Below are 19,617 nucleotides of genomic sequence, written 5' to 3' on the forward strand. Positions count from 1 at the left end.
CTAGAGTCAACAAGATGACCAAGAATCTATCCTTTTTCTCTAGAATCTCAACAAATAATCAGGGATCCAGGTACTTCTGTTAATAATTTCATTCTGATATAGATATACAATAAGTAAAGCAGAATCTAGTACTGAGAGTGAAGGAAGAGAGAAGCTGGTTTTATCTGTGGAGACCTGGAATGGCTTCTTGGAGAAAACGGAACTGGAGGTATATTTTTAAAGATGTAGGAATTAAGAAGGACAATTCATGCAGAAGAAACACATTGAATAAAGAAAATGGGCTTACAATGTTAGAAAAAATAGAGCTTCATCAGATAGTGGGGCTTATAAAACTAGTAAAAATCTGAAACAGGAAGCTACTGAGTATTTTATAACAAAGAAGCACCGTGCTTTGCTCAATATCTATGCAAACACTGCAAACATGCCCAGGGGTGAGGACTGTCAGTAGCACGGGTTTGAAACAATGCTGAGAGCGTGGCCCCCAGTTTCAGTTTGAATGTGGGCAGTGACAGCAATGAGATAGAAGTGGCGGAAAGGAAATGATTTTATAATTGATGATGTGGGGGATGACAGAGCCATTCGTGATATATCTCAGTGGGTGTAGCCTGTTGTGTGTCTGTGGGATTATATGGCAAATTCTGTTTAGAAAATGTTTCTAGGGTTTGGAAAAGTTTGCATCAAGGCTCTGATCAGGACAATCAAAATGTAGTTTTGGAACTCAAAAGGCAGCTCAGAATGACAGTCTGTTATTTTATCAGCTCAGTCGTGTGAGTTGGAACCACAGGAATAGTCTGAATAGCCAAAGGAGAATTGTGGGGTGAAAGGAGCAAGGAATGCATAGTAGGATAGCAGCCTAACAGCCGCAATGACAGCAGCAACTGCAGAAGCCCAAGGTCACAGCTGTTGTCCTCAGCCTCTGGGACGTTCTAGGATGTTCTGGGACGGCCCCAAAATGGCAGTCAGTTACTGGTGTTCTGGTCTGTGTGGGGTTGAGCAGTGTCCCTCCAGAATTCACGTCCACCTGGAACCTCAGTGACTTTATTTGGAAAGTGGGTTTTTGCAGATGTAGTAAAGATGAGGTCCTATTGGGTTTGGTGGTCTCTAAATTCAATAACTGGTTTTCTACAAATAGACAGAGATTTGCAGACAGACAGAGACAGAGAGGAGCAGGCCAGGTGAAGACAGAGGCTGAGATGGGAGGTCAAGTGTGGCCCAGGATTGCTGGCAACCACACATGCTAGGAGAGAGGCATGGGAGAGGTTCTTCCGCAGAGCCCCCAGAATGAACCAACCGTATGACACTTGGTTTTGGACTTCCTGCCTCCAGAGCTGTGATCAAATGTGGTTTTAAGCCACCCAACCTGCAGTCTTCTGTTACAGCAGTCCTAATGCAGGTCTCTTGTATAGACCTCTGTCACATGGGGCAGGGCTGGCCTGGGCAAACAGTAGCATACTGCAGGATGACAGCATGTGGCTTCTATCCTGACTCCTCCTGGATCGCCCTCTGTAGAGGAGAATGGCTGCTGTGTCATGAGGGTGCATGAGCAGCCCAGTGGAGAGATGCACAGGGTGAGAGACCGGTGCCTCTGCCAACAGCCAGCACTAACCTGCTAGGCCTGAGACTGAGCTACTTTGGAAGCTGACCTTGTAGCACCAGTCAAACCTTTAGCTGACTGCAGCCCCAGCCAACAACCAGACTGCAATCTCCCAAGGGATCCTGAGCCAGAATCCCCGGCTAAATTGCTCCTAGATTCTTAACCCACAGAAACTGTGTGAGATGATAAATGCTTGTTTTTTTTTTTTTTTTAACTTGGTAAGTTTGGGGGATAATTTGTTTTATACAAATATCAAATCGATTTGCATTTGAGATTTCCTTTTCCTTCTCCATGGCTGCACTGAAGTTGGTTGTGGGGAGCGGGCTCTCCTTGTAGCTCAATCACTTGCTGTCTGCTTCCTGCTTGGTAAATGTTAACTCCTGAATGCTGTTTCAGGTTGCAGGGCTTTTATAGACCAGGCTCATATTTTCTTGGGCAACACCCTTTGCTTAGAAACAGATGGGTTTCTGACCTACTTATTTCCAATCCAGTCAGTTCCATGGGGGAAGAGCCAGGCCCAAGCTCATTCTTGCACATGGCTTTTATGTTGGCTTGCTCCTAACATCATGATTCTTTCTCTCGATTTACTGGTGGTGATTTTGAAGCTGTCTTAAATAACAGACTTGGCAATGGGGCCTGGTATTTAATGCAGGTCCAAGTCATTTTGTTCGACTGAGACATCTTAGAAGCCTTTGTTGCCCGAGGCTCTCCTCAGTTTCATTTCTTTCTGCTTGGAGCCAGATACATTGGGCTTTTCTAATCCCCCAAAATCCTTTATTTTCAGATGTTCTACATTCACTTTAATTTCTGTTTCTAAACCATTACATTTTGCCTAAGCTTATTTCATACCAAGCGAATGGCAGCCTAAAGTCGCCCAATGCATCAAAGCTCCAACTCTTTCTACCTGATGCCCCAAAGCTACAGGTTTGGTTGGAAGACTTTCGGCCTACCACATTAATGCAGAAGAAACTTCTCCAAGTATTTTGCCATGACATGACCAGGCTTTCCAGTTTTCTAGCCTGAATCAGTTTTCCTTGCCATCTACTTCCTTCCTGCTACAACGATGCCACATATTTCACAGTTTCATTAGGGCAGCACCCACTTCAAGATGCTAATTTCTAAATAGGCTAATACTGGCTAGCGATTGTAAAACAACAAATGGCATAGCATAATCCATCAGAAGTAGAAAAAAGTAAGAAAAAGTTATAACGTACAACAAAAACAATCTTTAATATTTCTATATTTATTTCTAATAATTTGTCTATGCAAAGATGCATATCTAAATAGGTTCAGATGGTGAAAAATTTACCTACATAAAAATATATGTGTAAAACAAAATTGGGACAATCCTACACATGATACAGGGTATATAACAGAGTCATGAATCTTTTTTGTCGGTTAACATGATATAACAAACGTTCTTAAATATTTTAAAGTGTTTTTAGAAGAACATTACCTAAAGTAACTGCAGCAGATTTTATTTTAATCATTTTCCTGTTATTGATGTCTTGCGTTTTTGTAAAAGTAATGTTGTAAATGGCATTCATTATTATAGTTTCTTTGCAATAGATTCCTGGAAGGAAAATTACTGATTTAGAGGATGTAAGCTTTTTAAAAATGCTTCACTGATTTACATTCTCACTAATTATGTACATTCACGACATTACTATTTTCACTTTAAAATATTTGCTAAATCAGAGACAAATATAATGTATTTTTGTTTTAACATGCATTTCTGTAATTACTAATAAGATTGAGTTTCCCACATATTTCTATCAGCCATTTGTGTTTCTTTCACAAATTACTGTTACTTGGCCTTTGTCCACTGTATACCATGTTTTAGAGATGTTAATTCAATAGAGTTATTGATCAACTTACGACCTATGCAACTTATGACCATTCAACTTTATGACCACAATCGCTAGCCATGACTGCTCTGCATCTGGCAGTGCAAACATTGCCCAGCTGGGCATACGACAGTGCGGACCACCTTCTGGCAGCACTACCATCTCCGTGTGCACTATTTCAACTGTTATCCCAGAATCGGTACAGCAATTTGTGTTTTGTGTCTTGGCTATTTTTCATCAAACTCCTCCCAAGATGTCTACCAAGAGGAAATTGTCTTTGTCTAAGCCTCAGCCTGCCAAGAAGGAGAGAAAGGCCATGGATCTCGACATGAAAATGAAGGTAATTAAGCAGTACGAAGGAGGAAAGAAAGTGAATGTGATCGCACATGATACGAAGTTATCACACTCGACTGTGTTGACGATTTTGAAAGATAAAGAAAGAATTCGTGAAGCTGTGAAAGGTTCTGCACCCATGCGATCAACAGTTATAACAAAGCAATGAAGCGGGTCCATCCAGGAAATGGAGAAATTGCTATATATTTGGATGGAAGATCAAATTCAAAAACGGATACCATTAAGTGTTTTTACTGTGCAGATGAAGGCGAGAAGTATATTTCAGACTCCGAAGGAGTGTGCTGGAGAAGATTACAGTCAAGAATTTGTAGCAAGCACTGGCTGGTTCCAGAGATTCAAGAAAAGATTCCAAATGCACGATGTGTTTCGTCTGTATTGTGACATTTATGAAGAAAAAAAGAAACATACAATTCAGACAAAGCTCACCAGGCTTATGAAAAAACCAACTCCGGTAACCCCAACTGCTGCCTCAGATGACAACATCAACGATCCGCAGCCAAGCACCAGCGGCCAATAAAATGTTTCGTACATGTTTATATATTTTGATATGTTTTGCAATTGGGAAAATGTTTCCTGTTATTTTTTACACCTGTATTTTGTATTTTTGTATGCACCTTTATTTTGTAATTTCATATGTTTTGCAAATATTAAGCCAGTTGTACTGGTAATGCAGTGTTTTACTTAAACTTGATGAATGTAAAAATAAGAAACAAAATGGTGTATATATATTACTTAAAGATTTTTATAACATCATTTCACAGTACTGTACATATAACCTACTCAACTTATGACCAAATAGTGTTACAACCGGTCTGTCAGAACCAATCGTGGTCATAAGTCTAGTACTAGCTGTAGCACCAAGACTAGGGGATCATTTCTATTATTTTCAGTTGCTTATTATTGATTCAATTAGAGTGCCTTTTCCTCTTCCTTACTGTGTTTTCACCTTTATCATCTGCTTTGAAAAATCACACTCGTAGATAACAACAAGGCATAAAGCAGAAGGGGTGAGTGGAAAAATGTTGACTTCATAGACAAAAGACTGCAGAGAAGGGAGAAATCCAGAGGAACCCCAATAGCATTGCATACTGGAATCTGAGGTTAGTCTTGTACTTCGTTGGTTGAAACTATTAGGAGATCTAGCCATAGCCTAACAAAGCCTAAATGTATCCATGTCTTTGAACACTAGGAAATGGGACAAAAATTATGCACATCAACATGAGTATCTAAGGAAGTTTGATTATCAACAAAGGGATTGTGGCATGGCTCAGAAGGAATCCACATACATTCCACATACATTGACTATTGAGAAATAATAATTCTGGCTGGTTAGAGCTTGCTTTTTTTTTTTTTTTAACAATTAGCAAGCAAACACCTTCTATGAAATATTAAAAGGGTAAGTATATTAACCAGGGCTTTCTAGAAAAACAGAACCAATAGGCTATCTATCTACCTATCTACCTACCTACCTACCTACCTATCATCTATCTATCTAACTAAGACATTTATTATAGGATATTGGCTCATGTGGTGATGGAGACTAACTGAAAAATCCCACAATATGCTGTCTGTGAGCTGGAGACTCACAAAGGCCAGCTATGTAATTTAAAGGTCCGAGAGCTGGCAAGTCAATGGTGTAGATTGTGGTCTGGGTGGGAAGGCCTGAGAACCAGGAGTACTGAGAGCAGGAAAGGATTGGTATCCTGGCTCAAGCAGACAGGCAAAGGGAGGACCAGTCCATTCTTTTTCCTTGGCCTTTTTGTTCTATTCAGGCCCCCAGTGGATTGGATGATGCCAAAAACAATGGGGAGGGCCATCTGGTTTATTCAGTTTATCCACTGAAATGCCGAGCTCTTACAGAAACATCTCCCAGGCACACCCAAAAGTAACATTTAACCAGATATCTGGACATACTGTCTCCCAATCAAGCTGACACATAACATTAATCATTACAGCAAGTGAATACCATCTTGAGTCATAGAGGAAATCTAACACACTTTGCAACTGTTGTATTATATAAATAGGAAGAAAATGTGGAAAAATGCTTAACCATCCCACAGGTTGTAGGATAAAATGAGGCCTAAGAAACAAGGGTGGTAATGGATAAGAAGAGAAGAGAGAAGCTGGAAATCTCAATAGGGTAATACAGAGATTCATGAATTAAGAAAGAGCTCCAGTGACATTTAAAAAATTTGACAGTACAAATAAGGCAGTGTGAAGGAGTCAGCTCCAAATGATAACTGGATTTTGGTGTTAAAAGTGGGAAAAGATTCACTCTTAAATCCATGCAAATATTTTGTCTTCTTTCTTTTCTTTATTGAGACAGGGTCTTCCTCTCTCACTCAGGCTGGAGTGCAGTGGCACAATCATGGCTCACTGCAGCCTCAATTTCCTGGGCTTAAGTGGTCCTCCCACCTCAGCCTCCAAAGTAGCTGGGAACATAGGCATATGCCAATATGCTCAGCTAATGTCCTTTTTATATTTCATAGATATGGAGTCTCATTATGTTGCCCAGGCTGGTCTCAAACTCCTGGGCTCAAGCAATCTTCCCATCTCAGCCTCACAATGTGCTGTGATTACAGACATGAGCCACCATTCCCATTCTCTTCTTTCTTTTTAAATGGACTTTATTTATTTATTTATTTATTTGAGATGGAGTTTTGCTCTTATTGTCCAAGCTAGAGTACAATGGTTCAATCTTGGCTCATTGCAGCCTCCACCTCCTGGCTTCAAGCGATTCTCCCACCTCAGCCTCCTGAGTAGCTGGGATTACAGGCATGTGCCACCATGCCCAGCTAATTATTTTGTATTTTTAGTAGAGACAGGGTTTCTCCATGTTGGTCAGGCTAGTCTTGAACCCCTGACCTCAGCTGATCCTCCTTCCTCTGCCTCCCAATGTGCTGGGATTACAGGCATGAGCCACTGCACCTGGTCCCTTTACTTTTTAAAGTAGTATTAGGTTCACAGCAAAGTTGCACAGAAAGTAGAGAGAATTTTTATGTTCCCACTGCCCAACACATACACACAGCCTCTCCCACTATGATATTTTTCTTTTCAGTTAAAATAATTTAGAAAGATTCTATAAGTATTTAAGATGTCTGACTATTTTACATTCACAGGTATGAAAACTTAAGTCGGCCTCCATCTTTGCCTCAGTACCTAGATTCAGAAGACAATCAAGCTGTAGTCAACACTTTTTTTTTTTTTTGCGTGTATGTGTGGTAAATGGCTGTTACTCAAAAGCTGTATGCTCAGAGAAATAGTCTTCTTATGCAGAAAGGCATTAAAGACATGTTTAGATACGCAACAATTCAAAAATACACCATAAAGTTGCTATTCCTAGGATTAAAAAAACCGTCTTGGAAACACATCTAAATGTATTGAAACTATGACTTTTAAGAACAGAATATTCTTTGTTTAAACAGATTTGCAAGTCTTTCTATTCTTGGTTTTACCATCTATTCTGGAATCCAGTTGAGCTGCGTGTTTTCCAACAGCTTTTGCAGGTAGAGTTAAGCTCAGATTTCCTCAATGTTTATGCCCCTAGCTGCTCTTTGGTCATAAGAATCTCTTTTTCAAGTCATATTCTTTCCACATGTGGAAAGAGAATCTGTTTCTCAATTACATGTTCACTTAATATGATAGCTATTTTTCTCTTTCATTACTTGTTCATTTAATCCAAACTCCTCTTCAAACAAAATTATGAAGAGCAATAAAACATCCACTTACAAAATAATTTAATGACTTTTCCTACAGAGCTCATTTTGAATGACTTATACCATCACATATTTGACAATTAGTGAATATAAACTACTTATTGAAAGATGTCACTTGTTTGCAAGTTGTGATTTCTTTTCCATCTATACCATGTGAATACAGTAATGTGATCATTATGTTTAAACCAAACATCTCCAGTGAAAACTGCTGAAAAAATTTCTTTTTTCTAGTTTGTTGATCTTCTGTCTAGTTTTTCTAGCTATTATTAAAGTGGGATGGAATTCTCCAACTATTATTTCTGAATTGTCTATTGCTCCCTTCAATTCTGTTAGTTTTTGCCTCATATATTTTGAAAATCTATTATCAGGTACAAATATGTTTATAATTGTTATTTCTCTCTGATGGATTAATCTCGTTATTATAGAATTTCCATTTTTTTCTAGTAAAAATGTTAATAAAGCATATTTTATCAGATATTCATTTGACCACTCCAGCTCTCTTCCATTACCCTATTCATGGTATGTATTTTTCCATCCATTTACTTCAAACTTACTTGTGTCTTTAAATCTAAAGTGCTCCTCTTGATATGTTATTGGATCATCTTCTTTTAATGCATTCTACCAGTTTCTATTCTAGAAATGAAGTTTTTAATACAATTACTTTTAATGTAATTACTAATGTAATATAAAATCCATTACTCTAATTACTATCTGTTTTCTGTACAGCTTATGTCTTTTGTGTTTTTCTATTTCTCTATTAATTTTTTTGATGTTAGTTAAATATTTTATAGTGTATTATTTTAATTCCCTTGGGGCTCTTACTGTATTTCTTGAATTAATTCCTGTAAGTTCCCCTGGGAATTACAATTAACATCTTAATTTATAAGACCAGCTTTTATTAGTATCAATTTAAATTTGGTAATAAACAAAAATTTTGCTTCTATGGCTTTTACTTTCTGCTGTAATATTGTTGTAATACCAATTTTAATGTTATATAGTACAAACTAATTAACATAATTTTATTATTATTTTATGTCCTTGATTTTGAATTAGATAAAAGGATAAAACAGTTATAAGCAAAAAGTATGTTTATGCTGTCTTTTATATTTACCTACATAGTTGCCTTTACCATATATATTTATATGAATTTAAGTTACTATCTAGGTGTCTTTTCATTTCACACTAAATAATTTTCTTTAGTATTTCTTTCAAAGATGCATGCTAGCAACAAATTTAGCTTTGTTTACCTGGAAATGCCTTAATTTCTTCTTAATTTTGAAAAATAGTTTTGCTGAATTAGGAATTCTTGGTTCACACTGTTTCTTTCAGCACTTTTAGTATATTATTCCATGGCCTTCTGATCTCCATGAGATATCAATTGGTATTGTTTTTGAGGCCATCTTGTGCATGGCAATTCACTTCTTTCTTGCTGCTTTAAGTTTCTCTCTTTGTCTTTGACAGTTTGATTATGATGTGTATTTGTTAAGATCTCTTTGAATATTTTCCACTTGGGAGTTTATTGAGCTCAAAGTTCAGATCTTCAGATGTTCAAATTATTTTTTGTAAATCAAATTTGGGACTTTCTTGGACATTATTTTTAAAAATATTCTGTCCTTTTTTTACCTCCTCTTTTCCTTGTACTACCATTAAGTTCATTTTGTACACCTGATGGTGTCCCATAGATATCTCTGCGCTCTGTTCATTTTTTTCCCCATTCTTTCTTATTTTTATACCCCAGAATGGACAGTATCCATAGATTTACTTTAAAGTTCCCTGATTTTTCTTTTGCCACCTCAAATATGATGTTGAGCCTCTCTAATAAAGTCTCAGTTAAGTTATTGTACTTAACTCTAGAATTTCTATTTCACACATTTTTCTAAATTCTATCTTTAAAAAATGTTTTCTATTTAGTGAAACATTGTTCTTAAATTTTACTTTAGTTTTTTAGACATGATTGCCTTTAGATTTTTGAACATATTCAAAATAGGTGATTTAACATCCTTTTTCAGTAAGCCCAAACCTTGGACTTCCTCAGGAAGAGTTTCTACTTATTAGCTTTTCCTGTGTATGTGTCATAATTTACCATTTTTTGCATGTTTTGTATTTTGTTGTTGAAAATGGAAATTTTAAATAATATGACAACTGAGGAAATCGGATTTCTCCTCCCCATCTAGAGAGTATTAAAATTGCTGAGTTTTTAAAAAGTTGATTTGCCATTTTTGCTGGTGTTCTCATTATTTTCATGAAGAAGCATATTTTCAGTGGTTCTTTCTCCACCATTCTGAATGTTGCCTCCCTTTCCCCATTTTTCTTACCTGGAATAAAAGACATGTGTGGAGGTAAATAAAACCTTGTTACCAAAGGAACCAGAGTACCACAGTGAGATATCAGAGCAGGAAGACAAAAGGATCCCAAACCCTTCATATTGTTGAAACACTGTGTAAACCTGCACAGAGTATTTCTATTTGTGGGAAATAACTAAGTCTTTTATTTTTTAAATCAATGTTTGATTACTTTATTGTTATTGTTACTGTTACTTGTGACTGACAGCCAATGTATGACAGAACATTTGCTTAGTAAATCATCTTTCAGGAACATGAATTGATAATCTCTATCATATATGACTGACTATAGGTTAGTAGCAAATGGCTTCTTCATGACAATTTCTGTTAATTTATGAAGTAGAATCATTAAAGATAAGACTATTGGAGATTAATCCTGAAAAAATTCCATGGGCAGAGCAGAAGTGGAGGTGGAAAGTGCTGATAATACAGCATGACCAGCAACTCAGAGGCAGAGAAAATAAGACACAAAAGGGATGTTGAGGAAATGCTGATGACATAGTGGGAGTTGAGCTGAGAAAGTTATGTAGAAATCAGATATCAGAGGTCCTTCAATGGTATGTTAAGAAGTTTGGTCCTGCTATTATTTGAAAATAGTTGGTGGAGTCTGTCTTTGCCCAGGAGTAAAGATACTTTTGGTCTTTGCTTTAAAGAGGGAGAGCTACAGAGTACATTTTTTTTTCCAGCTTGCAAGCTCTCAGCTGGCATGGAGAGATAGGATCCATCCAATTTCAATTTCACTATCTCTTCTACAGACACATTAGAGCATGACTAGCAATAAAAATGGAAAACACACCCAACGGCTTGAAAAATAACTCTTGAGAAATGTCAGTCTTCCCAGCGGCAGCTTCATCTCATAAATGATGGGGGGACTTAGAAGAAGAGCCACTTGTTCCCTGTGATTCCACAAATTTGAATGCATAGGAAGTAAAATGCATACAATATTTAATTTAAACATATCCCAATAACATACTATTGTTTCATACACTTTCTCCACAATAATAATCTTATATGTCTCTTTAAAGCAGGACAACTGCATTATAACTGTTGAACAATTTTTAGAAAAAGCTCCGACATTCAGAAAGGAAAAAATATGTGAATTGTCAGTCTTTACATCATGAGAAATTTAGAAGACGGATTCTATAAAAGGGCAAGACGTTAACATGCAAATCACCACTGCACATAAAGTTTACTTGAGAAAGACATAGTAGAAACTATTAGAAGCCCTAAAGGGAAGGATTATTATAAACTGAAGCCTGCTTTTATGTTTAATCCAAGGACAGTCCATAAGAGATATGCTATTTTCATATAATTAGCATTCCGATCCATGAACTCATTGAATTGAGAATCAGTAAACATACATTTCTCTGCTAGGAGCATGCCGTACTTCTCTGGCACACATTTTAAAAAGAAAAAAAGATAAATGGAAAGGAATTGACCTTTTGCCTATGTAGAAATTCTAATAAGAAGACAATAAAATGTGATGCTTGAGGGGGTTGCAAGCATCCAACCAAACCTGCCCTTCCTTCTGCCTTCATGTCTTTCTGCATACTTACTCTGCTCACAACTCCACAGACCATCATTTCAGGGGTGTAGTTAGACTGCATGGCAGAACTGGTTACTTCCCATGATGACCTGCCTGTATTCTAACCAGGAACCCCTGAAGCAATCGATTCTATCTCTCTAAAGATATAAAATGTGGAGAGCTTTAAGCTCCCATCCCCTAGTCCCCACATACCCTAGTTCTACATTCTTCTGCTTCCATTACGTTAGGTATAGGGCTGGACAAAATAGAGAATGAACATCTTTTTTTTAATTTGGATCTGAAAAATAAAATGTGCTTTCTTTTCGAGTCATTTTAGATGTGTGCCATCCAATTAGAACTTTCTGCAGTGGCCATTTAACTCAACATGTGCAGGGCATGACTGAGGACCTTTTACTTCTTTTTGTTGTTAATTTAAATTTAAATAGACCATAAGGTACTTGTGGCTGCTATACTGGACAGTGAAAATCTACACTCAGAGTATGGATGAAATAGTAATTATTCTTAGCATGCTGAAAAACATTATTAATTTGTGTTTGAATGCATACTTCTGTCTATGCTTCAAATAAAGACCTTCAGGAAAAATGTCTGGGTAAATTTTTTTCAAGTCATGGATTTGGCTTTGTGTGTGTGTATGTGTGTGTGTGTGTGTGTGTGTGTGTGTGTGTGTGTGTGTTTGTGTTTGTGTGTGTATGTATCTTTGTGTTTTATTTTTGTAAATTAATCTTTAGTGAGGTGTAAGTTACAGAAGTTACAGAATTTCTAAATATAACAAGATTCAGAAATGTTTAGGTGCAATTCAGTGAGTTTTTGTAGGTATTTATGATCATATAACGACCACAATAATCATGATATAGAACGTTTTCACCAATCCAAATGTTCTCTTGTGTGTCTTTCAGTTATACATGTCCCTCAGCCCTGGCAACTACTGATATATTTTCTGTTGTTATGACTTTGCTGTTCTATTTTGACTGATGGTATCTTCTTGTAATGTTTTTGAGATTTATCCATGTTGCTTTCTACTTCAGCATTTTTTTTTTATTTTTTAGTGTTGAATAATATTCCACTATATGGGTTTACCACATTTTGTTTGTTTCTTTGCCTGTTGATGGACATTTGGGTCATTTATTTTTGTTGTGACTATGAATGGTCTTTGTGTAAAAATAAGTTCAAAGTATACTAGATGAATGCTTAGCATTACAGAAAAATGTCAAACTGTTTTCCGAAGTCATTGTGATTGTATTATTTAGTAAACCCACAAGCAGTATAGGGGAGTTCTAGTTGCTCCATATCTTTGCAAACACATAATATAGCCACTCTTTTTATTTTTAACCATCCTAGTGCACATGTAGTACTATATCATTGTAGTTTGCATTTACCTAATAACTACTGGTGTGGAGCAGCTTGTGCTTATTAGGTACTGAAATATTTTCTTTGAAAAAAGATCTGAATCTTTTGCCCATATTTTTTTTTTTTTTCAGTTTGGTTGACTATCTTCTGTCATTGAGTTATAAGAGTTCTTTATAGAATACATTTTGGATACAAGATATTTATTGGAAATAATACTTATATTTAAATATTTATCTTTAAAATATTTGCTTCTGATATGGAGATTGCCTTTTTCATTTTAAAGTGCTCATCAAAGATCAAAATATTTAAATTCGTGGAAATCAAATCTTCAATCATCCCTGTTGTGCTTTTTGCTTATTATCTTAGAAATTTATTCTTAGCCCATGATCGTATTATTTTATCTGTTTTTTTTTTCTAAAAATGTTATAGATTTAGATCTGACATTTAACTCTATGATCCATTTTAACTTTTGATTACAGTGCAAGGCAAAGTTTGAGATTTCTTTTCTTCCCTTCCTTCCTTTCTTCCCTTCCTCCCTTCATCCTCCTTCTCCTCCTTCTCTCTCTTTTGTACATCTCCAGATGTTTCAGCAGCATTTGTTTAGAAGGCTTTCTTTTACGCATTCAGTTATCTTGGCAACATTTTGAAAACTTTGTCAATTATACGTGTTTGAGTTTATTTCTTGACTCTCTCCTGGACTCTATATTCTGTGTTAACCTCTATGCCTGCTTTCGTATCATTAAAACATTTCTGTTGAAAGCATATGGAGAGGATTATGTTGTGTGCAACTAAGAATAATGACTAGGATGTACCTTCCATTTAACTCAATTGTGAAATATCTTTCCTGAAAAATTATTTATTTAGGCTTTTTAGAAGTCCATTGAGAGGTATATGGGATATTTCTGTACTTTCCTCTCAATTTTGTGGTGAAACCAAAACTGTTCTAAAAACATAAAGTCTTTAAAATATCCATATGAAAGTGTGTACTGGAAATATTAGAGAAGCTTAGTGATAAAGCCAATTTTAGGAGAGAATTGTTTTTCATATCAATACTCCATTCTTTCAGTGTTTCTTATTAAACAACAAGTCAGTCTTTAGATTGTCTTTAGTTACGTGGCCTACTTCCCTACTAAGTGATTGTTGGGAGACGTTCTTCAGTTCTTCCACATATAAGAGGTGAGATAACCCTGTGAATCTAAAGAACTCTAGTATCTGCCCTTTGAAATGAGGCCTGAAATGATTAAGCAAGTTTAAATCCACATAAACCCTTAGAAAAACAAGACAGAGTTTTTCACGTTTTTTTTTTTTGAGACAGGGTCTCACTCCTGCTGCTCAGACTGGAATGTAGTGGTGAAATATGGCTCACTGCAATCTTGACTTCTCATGCTCAGATGATTCTCCCAACTTACCTTCCAGAATATCTGGGCCTACCGGCATGCGCCACACCAGGATAACTTTTTTTGAGTAGAGATCGTATTTTGCCATGTTATCCAGACTGGTTTCCAACACCTGGGCTCAAGAGATTGACTGGCCTTGGCTTCTCAAAGTGCTGGGATTACAGGCATGAGTCACTGAGCACAGCCTTGACATCTTCACATTGTTAATCTCATTATTTATCTTAGAAAAAAATAGTTAACTCTTCCGGGAGAGATGAAATGTTAGGCTACCATTAATTTGCCTAAAACAGGCAGATTTTGTAAAAAAAAAAAAAAAAATTGCAAAGGACAAAGGACATGTACCTCAGAGAATTCCTAATGCTTTCTTTGTTTGTTGGAAACACTTAAGAAGCACCCATCTTGGTGTCTCTAACCATTAGATTGTTCCATGTGTTTCATCTTAAACAATTCAAATCTCTCTATTCTATCCCCACTATGACATTTCATAGTGAAATGGCACCTAGCCATATTGGTTTAAGGGCTATGTAGAATCTACTATCTGGAGTTGACTTTGTCTATTGACAATCTTTCGTTTAGAAATTTGAAATATTCATTTGCCACTATATTCATTCTGTTTAATGTTCAGACATTTATGAATGAAGAGGGCTTTGAGAACAGGCTTGGTAGCTGAAACTCACATATGGATGAAGACACACACAGAGATTTATTTGCCTTTCTTCTTGTGCTCATCTTACAAGGATAGTGATATGATTTGGGTCTGTGTCACCACCTAAATCTCATGTCAAATTGTAATCCCCAGTGTTGAAAGTGGAGCTGGGTGGGAAGTGATTAGATCATGGGGGCGGATTTCCTCTTTGGTGCTGTTCTGATAGAGAGTGTGTTATAACATGATCTAGTTGTTTAAAAGTGTGTGGCACCTCTCTCCTCTCTCTCTTCCTCCTCATCTGGCTCTGTGAAGATGTGCCTGCTTCCCCTTCACCTTCTGTCATGATTAAAAGTTTCCTCAGGACTCCCCAACCATGCTACTTGTACAGCCTGCAGAACCATGAGTCAATGAAATCTCTTATCTTTGTAAATTACCCAGTCACAGGTATGTCTTTATAGCAGTGTGAGAACAGACTAATACACATAGCTATCTTATTTTTTAACTGATCAAAACTGTTCAAAAGGCAACACCTGTTTCTTAGTTTTTTATTTAATTTTGTTTTGTTTTGAGACAGAGTTTCACTCTCGTTGTCCAGGCTGGAATGCAATGGTGCAATCTCAGCTCACCACAACCTCTGCCTCCCAAGTTCAAGTGATTCTCCTGCCTCAGCCTCCTGAGTAGCTTGGATTACAGGCACCTGCCACCATGCCCAGTTAGTTTTGTATTTTTAGTAGAGACAGGGTTTCTCCATGTTGGTCAGGCTGGTTGTGAACTCCCAACCTCAGGTGATTGGCCTGCCTAGGCCTCCCAAGGTACTGGGATTAGAGGCATGAGCCACTGCACCCAGCATTTTAGGTTCTTTTTCTGTTTTTCTGCTTTTGTTTTTGTTTTTCTATTATAGTGCAGTTTTGAGCATTCAGTCAGTAATGAGGAAATAACAGCTGATTGAGTGATGTCTGCAGGCCACTGAAGATTTTCATAGCCCTTTGCAGAGTGTGATGGGCTCATGTTCAGAAAGGGTGAAAGGAATGGATTTGATGGGTTGGCATGGGGAAAAGACCAAGGCAGTGAGGATCTGTGAACCACACGATGGAATGATGAACAGTGCCTCCACTGGGAAGTTTGATGGGGAGAGCAGCCCAGCACTGAGAGGGTGCAGTAATTTTTGTTATAATGAGGATGGACTGCAGGTTGGTGAAGTGGCTAATGGAAATATGGTGAGATGCAGTTTAGAGGAGCCCAAGATCATAAGGTCAAATATTTGACTACATTCTGATTGCTTATAATCGCTTATCTCCTTGGAAGCAGGATACTTTTTGAAGGCATGGGCTATATATGCTCATCATATTAGACCAACAGATAACGTGTTCTCTCTACCCCTTGATATTCTCTTAGTGCTTCAGTTCCATCTGAAAAGCAGGCTAATGGTTACAGTCCTGCTGACATAGGGCTGTTGTGGGGATTTAAGAGGCAGTCCATGGCAGCGTCCTGGCGTGGGGTTATGGGCTTACTGTGTGACAGCAATGCTGTACTTCAGACATGATATCCAAGCTGCTAGCAATACTCCCTTCTCTTCTCCCTGCCTCCAAGCAGCATTGATCTAATTACTCCTTGTTCTAAGAACTTTGATATTATCTTATTACATGATAAAATAAATTACCTTACCCAGATTTCCTCTGCTGTCTTCCACAGTCTGGCCTCTGCTGTTTCATTCCTTATGATAAACCTCATTCACGGTCTCTAGTTTCTAAACACATTCAGAAAGCAAAATATTTCGTGACAAAAAATATAGGGAACAGATAAACATAAAAAAGCCTGTAATACTGGAACATTTTTTATTCCGTAAACAGGATCTATAATTTTGCTCTTTCTGCCTTTTTATCTGCAATACCCTTTCCTCCAATGCTGTCTGAGCTTGACGAACTCACTCCATGTAAAATCTCTCTGGAAATCCTCCTTAATTCCCTTATCACAGTGAATCTGCCTATATTAAGCTTTGTAGAATGCCTTTGATATCACTCTCTCTGCCTTTATACTATTTATACTCTTTGTATTTTGTACCTACTTCCACTGTATCCCATATTGCATTTGCCTTGCATTATAGCAATTTGTAAAAGTCTTCTTGAGGGAAGAGACCTAATTTTCATATAGATTTTCCTCAAAGCACTTAATACAGTAAAGTATATAGTAGGACTTTATCAAATCTTTGATGAATAAGCTTAAGCTAGAAAAAGCATCAGGAATTCAGAATAGAGTGATGAAACCAGGAGCAATAAAATCATGCGAATTTTTCTGTTCCTTTGCTCAATCACCCACCCAGTACAGATGTTTCACAGAGGTTCATTTCCTAATGCAAATTGTTTGTTTACACAACAGGTGTTGTGTTGGTTTCTCTCATTGGCATCTGTTAGTAGAAATAATGTATTATACATGAATTTTATGCACACTGCATTTCTTCATAAGTGTGAAATCCAACTACTGCTTGAGTGTCTTATGCCTCTCATTAGGAAATTAAATCTTAAGAAAATTCACCTTGAAATAAACCCAAGTACTATAAACTTACTCATCTAAATCAAGACTTTATTAATAGCTCTTTCCTGCATCCATATTTGATTATTATCTATAACAGAAATCCAGCTGTGTACATAGATTTTTTGTACATTTGGAGTTTTTTTTTTGTCTCATAAGTACATGCACACACATGCATACACACATGTACATATACATGTAGTTAACCCACCTATGTCTACTGAGTTGTGTCTTTAAATTGAGTGGCATTACTTTAATTTTAGGATATTAAAGTCTTGGTTTTTGTCTTTTAAACTTTAACTGGAGTCAGTTTCCAAGGCTTTCCTTCTTTTTTATGGCATTGCTGAACATTGATCCAGGAGTGAAATTTATTGTCAGTCTTCTAGCTCTAGTTAAGAAACCTAAAAATGATCTTGACTTCTGGCCCATAAATACATTGAGAGTTGTGAGTTACTTATAGTTAAAAGAAAGATGAAAACAAAGTGCTAAGTAGAGCTGTAATGAAGAAATAACTTATTACAACCTAATTTGACAAATTAATTTTTCACAAAAAAACAAATTGAAATGTGAATAAACTTTAAACATGTAATCAAAAATAAATTTTGTGAAGGAAAATAAGTCTGTATCTTGAAGTGGCAGGTGGTTACGTCCACGGTGCTAAGCTGGTGGTGGTGAGATCAGGTGGGGAATGTAAAGGTTTGAGTTGGGCTATGTTGAGAAAGATCATTAGAAGACAGAAGTAGTTTTACTCAACAAATAAAGGACTCAACAAATATTGATGCCAAGGATAGGTGAACATTGAGAGACAGACTCTAAAAGGTATTTTAATAAATAATGTGGTTTCGATAGTCGAGTTACAACGAGTTGGCACTGGGGGCACACATCTGCTGTGGTAGTGGGGCATTCATCCCCAGGTTCACACCTTTAATTTTTCCTTATGGATATTTTTCTATCTTAATAAGAGTATTTATAAATTTTATACCTTTGCTGAGCCAGTGGAATAGTGATTTGCATTTTACCAGGTACAGAACTAATTTCATATACTTTCATATTTTATGTTCTGTCATGTTTTTAAAATACACATATTTTTGTGCACATCATGATTCTAAGTTTTTCTAGTGCAAAGTTGAGTGAAAGGGGTAATATTGTGGCCTCCCTGTAACCTCTGTAGTAAAGCCCCATGTGTAATTAAGACCCTGGTCCACGCATTGTAATGGTAGTTCATTTCTAAGTTTTTTTTCAACATTGAGTTTTATACTTCATATTTTCCTCTCTTTCTCAGAGAATATGTCCCTAATACATTGAACACTATAAACATTTTTATACAAATTTTAAAGAAAATACTAGAAGTGGTACATGGTTAACAAAGACAGAATTGGATTAAGGACTATATTTTATCACATATCAAGTGTAAATAGAATGCCTGTGTTTTCCATCCTGTTACTTTAGTTTGTATAATTGCATCTCTTACACCTGTTATTATTTAATTATTGAAATTGATTTTCCATGCATACATAGAGTTTTAAATATTTGATGAAGGATTTATAAGGGATAAATATTGGGGTTTTCCAATTTAATTATGCTTTTAAATTTATATAGGTATTGGAAGTCGTTTGATAAAACACTGATAAAGGAGATAGAAAGAAATTATTTAGACAGATAGTGAGGGTACAAGAGTCCTTGGTGGAATTTCTCTTTTAACAAAAAGCAGCCCCAAATCATTTCCTTTTTTTTTTTTTTTCTAACAAAGAGCAGCCTGAAAAATTGAGCTGCAGACATAGATAAGCAAGCTGGGAGCTTGCAAGTGTGAATACTGGCAGCTGTGTCAGAGAAAGGGGCTACATGGGGGCCAGGTATGTTCAACATGGAGGCTCCATATTCCCTTTTCTTTGTCACCATGTGCACAGTAAAGGAACAGGCAACATGGCACTGGCCAGGTAAATTATCCACCTGCATAATAAAAGATGAGGGTATGGGTGGCCAGATTTTCACATGCCATGGAAATGGCACATGTAGTTCTAACCAGTTTTTGCAGCTTATGTAAATGGCACACCTGGACCGACCAATCTTTTGTGCCCTATCTAAACCAGACACTGCTTCCTCAAGTTCATCCACAAAACCCCTTGCATTTTGCCATGGACTGGAAAACCCTCTCGGGACCCCTCTCTCTGTAGGAGAGAACTTTTCTCTTTATTTAGCCTATTAAACCTCTGTTCCTAACCTCACTTTCTGTGTGTCTGTGTCCTTGATGTCCTCAGCATGAGACAACAATCCTTGAGTATTACCCCAGACAATGATT

This window comes from Saimiri boliviensis, chromosome 4 (genome assembly GCF_048565385.1).
Source record: "Saimiri boliviensis isolate mSaiBol1 chromosome 4, mSaiBol1.pri, whole genome shotgun sequence".
Taxonomy (NCBI): domain Eukaryota; kingdom Metazoa; phylum Chordata; class Mammalia; order Primates; family Cebidae; genus Saimiri; species Saimiri boliviensis.